We start from the raw sequence: 5,339 nt of genomic DNA on the forward strand, positions 1-5,339 counted from the left end.
CTTGTAGTATTTTGAAGTACAGTAGTCTTTTATATCCAAAGTACTTAACAGAATCCATGGATTCAAAAAAAAAAAAAAAAGAATCCATGGATTCTGTTAAGAATCACAGACAGAATCTTGTGCTAAAATGCTTTTATCATATTTATTTTAAAATGAGAGAGATATTTTTTTATTTATTTATTTTCTTCATTGTGGTATACTTGTGTTTAGTGTTTACAATATATGGCTTTATTTAATAAGTTTATCACATAAATTCAGCTAGTCAAAATCAGAAATGTAGTCTATTGACTAATTAAAACCCATAATTTAATTCTGACATATATATAATCTAGATGTTTTCCTTCTTCAGAAATATTACTCAAGATTTTTTAAAAAGAGGGAAATGAAAGCACTGGCAAACAACAACTTTTGCATAACTGAAAGTTTCATTTCATTCTTTATCTGACTGACCCTCTCTGCCAGGAACTTACTGAAGGGCTAGTTTCATGATTTCCCCCACTAGAGGGCGCCCTTCTGGTGTCTGTAGGCCTGCTCCCGCACTGGGCCTCCAGCCTGGTGTTTTCCTAACAAATGGCACATTTTGTGGGCTTCGTGGTCTTTCATGACGTTAGTCTCTGAAAGAATAGAATGCATCCTCCAAAACAACATTAGCTTCCTTGAAGGATCTATTTATGGCAATTCAGGGATGACAGATCCATTAACTTAAATTTCATTCGTCAGGCTGAGGCCATGTTTTGAAGGAAAAACTTAGTAGTGATACAGTAGTCAGTGCATTTTATATATATAAAATACTTTTTCTTCTGCTTAAATTAACCTCTTCCGTTTCCTAAGAGGAGATGTTGAATTCTAGTATTGAAAGATTTTGTAAACAAATCTGTTTCACCTTTTTCATACACCTTCATCAAGGTTGATGAAGGGAGAGTCTTACAGATTTTCATTTATGGACTGATCATGTTTTAAGTATAATGAATTTGATTTCTTACCTCATGGTCAGCATTGTTACAGATGTCACATTTGATAAATATACTGTTAAATTCACTTTGCTTTAGGCTGTAATTTATCTGTAATATAATTCCATAGTGCTAATTGTAGAATCAAAGTAGATGGTTTGGGATATCAGCATTATAATGATTAGGTTTTTTTGTTAAAACTATACTCTAACCATAATGTTACATTGGATTTAGAACAGGTCTAGATAACACCCTCGTGTATTTAAACAAATTGTTTTTTTAATTTTCATAATCCAGTGAGGTTTTTTCCCCCTATTCACTCTTCACGAAGTTTCTTCTGTTGCCTTATTCAGTCATTCAGGCTTCATTTCCATTTAGGAAAGTTATTTCTGAATGCCATATCATAAAACACCGTTTTAACATGTACCCAGCATTTTAAATAAACCATTAGGCATAGGTCTTGTTTTAAATAAGGTAAGTTTACAAGGCTCACATTTGCAAATTATACATTAGAGTAGCGATGTCAGCTGCACCAGGCATTCTGTACTTTGCAAAGATAATTTGCCATAATATTTTCCTGTTCCATTTTAAGTCGTTTAGATGTAAGCATAATAACAAATTCTACATTCTCAGGAAGAAATATATGAAGTAAAGCCTATCTCCATGTCTGTCTTTAGATTTGTTCTATTCTTTGCTGTCCGGGTGCATTCCTAACTCCTTCAGCTTAGCAGCCTAAACACTGAGTACCCGGCAGCGTGTATGGATCCCATAAGTAGGTGGTGATAAGTTCAGTGCTTTGTTATGTTCATTAGAAATCAGACCGGCTTGGGTTTTAAAATGCAGGTTGTCTGATAGTGAGATTACAAGATCCTAAAGGACTTTTAGGTTTTCTGCAACAGCTGTGAACCCTTAATGTAGCTAATGTTTATAAAAATTTTATAGTCAGAATTATTTTTATTTTTGTAGGGTGTGTCAAAACATGTAGTATTTGCTTTTTGCAATATGTTTGCCTAGAGTTGTAAAGTATTCTGTGACTCAAATTGTCAAGTCCTTTGTGTTGTAAAAATGAATACTACCAGCATGTCAAAAGAAAAATGGTTTGCGTTTGTAATATAAAGCAAAATTGTATTTACTATATATTACGGAATTTTAAATTTGCACTAACTAGGAAACTTTAAAGGTTATGTTAATTTACAGATTCATATGGATCCGAATACATAATTTTTACTTGTTCGGCCAAAAGGGTCAGTAGAATAGGTGATAGTTTTGTGTGTTTTTTTTCCCTGATATGATAATATTGAAGCAAGAACCAGCACTTTCTATTCAGAATTCTTTTTAATTCTTCCTAATTTGGAACAATAGAATATAGGTAGATTTTAAAAGTACCTAGGAATTTAGAAAGAGAAAAGAATAATGTTACTCTGTCCCAGTGTGAGTGAATGAAGGTATGTTCTCAGCGATAAGACAGAAGCGGCGGTTTTGGTTTTGCTTTGGCTTTGAAAATATGTCCCTGCCTTTCTCAGATTTTCCCTTTAAATCCTGTCTCCTGTTTCTCAAAGTGTGATCCACACATTGTCTGCAGCACCAGAAGTACCCCCGGGCGTGAGGGCTCTGACCTGAGGCATCAGTGTCTCTGGCAGTGGGACCAAGGGAGACTGCAGTTTTACTCACAGGCACCTTGGGTGCTTGCGCGACACAGGACATTTCTCAAGCAGCTGGTCCGCACCTCATGTGTTCACCAGGGCTTTTCCTGGATGGATACCTTGCAGAAAAATGGAATGAACTGGAGGTTCTTAAAATGGTTTCTCCTTCACTCCACTCACTGCGTTCTAACCCCCAAATCATTCTTCTGAAGGAATTCTGTGAACAGTTCGTTCCCTGTCTTCTCCAAATTCCTGGGTTCATCTAGACTCAATTACATAAAAACTGGTAGCTTCCGTTCCTTCCGTGGAAATAGCTTTTGGACTGTGATTCATGGAGTCTCAGAACAAGCAGTGCAGGGGGCCAGTGGAGTGGACCCCCAGGGGCTCCTGCTTTCTCACTTTGATTGGACGCTGTTGCAGACAAGATCACAGTAGATCAAATTCTTCCTCTTTTTGGGGGGGAAAAAAGGATTCTGCTATTTTTTTTAAGGGTTTGGAAGCCACTCTTTTAATGACTCGTCACCTGGTTCATTTTCTGCTGATTTGTACGTATTCAGAAACCTCATGGGTTTTGGTGAAAAATACTTCGGAGGTCTCTGTTGCTGCTTGAAATATGACCATTTGGCTATTTCTCAAGGCTTAAAGCCATTTTCTTGAATAGTAAAGCACTGGCTTAACCTCTGTTCCTCCTGTTTCTAATTTTAATGTAGAAATGGTCCTGATTATTTTAGTTTTGTAAATGCACACGCGCGTGCACACACATACACATTACCCCACACCCTCCCCGGCCCTGACTGTAGTTGGTGCATGAGGCTTGCAGATAACAAAAAGGTACATTCCAAGGACCTGGAGAAAGAATCCAAAAATGTCCCTCATACAGAAGTTCACAAAACATAATGACTGAACTTAGTCACCTGCAGAAACATCTGAAGAAAGTCCCCTAGAAGCTGCAGATGAACACATGTTGCTGATCCTAGACGCTTCCCCAGTCTTTGCTGCTCACTTCCTGGGCTGCCTCACCCCCGAAGGGAAGCGTCCACGCAGAACACACTGCACAAGATAACCCACAGGAAGTTTCCACTGTGTGATGCTTTTCGGTGACCAATGTGGAAAGCTGGAAAGGAGAGCTGGGAGGTGAGGTCGCCACCCTTGTTCCCCTCCCACTGTCCAGGCAACACTCACGGACTGTGCCACCAGAGAACGTTCCTGCCGGAAGGCTAGCCAAACTATAGTCCGGGACAGTGGCTCATCAGAACACTGGATCTCGTTCCTCTGGTTCTGGGCTCTGGCAGCAGTCTTTCTCTGGAATGTGGTCTACTTGAATGAGCCCCACAGACAATGGGCACTCTGATTTGTAGTTCTATCTAATTCACGTTTAGAGCAGCCTGGATCCTCGGCCCTGATCACTCGGCAGGTGAGCTGGCTCTCTGAGCCCACATTGTGCCCCAGCTGGCCTTCGCACGCCCACCCCCACTCCTGCCCACAGTGCCGGGTACCTACCGCTTAAGTACCCTGTGTTCCCCGCTTTGTTGTGTTCGCTCTGTATCGTGGCTGATGCCTACAGAGAAATGTAAATTAAGGCATTTGATACGTTGGAAACATTTGCTTGTTTTTCAATAAAATTTAAAGTACAGCACTCCAAAAACCATGATCCTGTATTGTTTTTTGACACAACCGTGAGAAAATAAGCAGCTTTGGGTTAATTTCACAGATGATGGACCTTGGTCTACAGCAACAGAGTGTGTGGGAAGCTCTGGGTCAGGTGCTTGTGGACAGAAAGAATAGAAGATTCCTACCGCATGGTTTTGGTAGCCTGGGGCAGAGTATACGAACCCAAATGCACATTCATTCATTGTCATCTTTACCGAAATATCCATTTTTACTAATTTTTTGAAATAACTTCAAATCCACTGTTCACTTGCCTACTTTTTATTTTAAACAGACACTGCCAAACCTAGCATACCTTTCTTGATCAGTTTAAACATGAATTACCCCGCTTGGCAGTCACACCCACTCATGTTCACGAGGAAGACTCTGCTAACCAAAGAGCCCCAGACAGGCCCATGTTTGGACTTCTTAGCAGTTTTAACACATTTATTGGCCCTTTGGTTCTGCTAGATGTTTCTACTTACTTTCATCTCATTATAATCTGCAATGCTGTGAGTAAACCTTAAGCAGTCCATATTACAGATTGGTAACTCAGAGCTAGATGATGCCAGGTCCTCATCCGCAGTACTTTCTTACCGTCGACAACCCCCCCCCCACCACCACCACCAGTGTACCATACAGAAAGCAATGTGAGGTGTGGACAGGCACATCATGGGCTGGGCACTGGGAATGCTAGGGTTAAGCCCCCAAAGGGGCTCCCCACACAAGGAAATTGGTCACATGCATATTAAAGATTAATTACTTGTAGGAGTTTCAAGATTTTGATGAGATGAAAGCATTACACATTGGCCATAAGAATTGAATTTTGGGGGGGTAGGGTTTTGGAACTAGGAAATAGAAACAGCATTAATTAGTCTGAGAAAGCTGTGTATGCTCAGAACCCTTGAGGGCAGAGAGCTTACCTTGTTCATCTCTGCGTTCAAATAAACGAGTATGTGCACAACTCTTGTGAAGATTCTGTTCTATGTGTTCTAGAACACTTACCCTACAGGACATTACTCTCAGCCTCCAATTCCCAGCATCGTCTTCAAACAAATGAAGTTGCTAGGGCACAACCCTAGGGCAGCCCAGGCAAACA

This window comes from Mustela lutreola, chromosome 15 (genome assembly GCF_030435805.1).
Source record: "Mustela lutreola isolate mMusLut2 chromosome 15, mMusLut2.pri, whole genome shotgun sequence".
NCBI lineage: Eukaryota > Metazoa > Chordata > Mammalia > Carnivora > Mustelidae > Mustela > Mustela lutreola.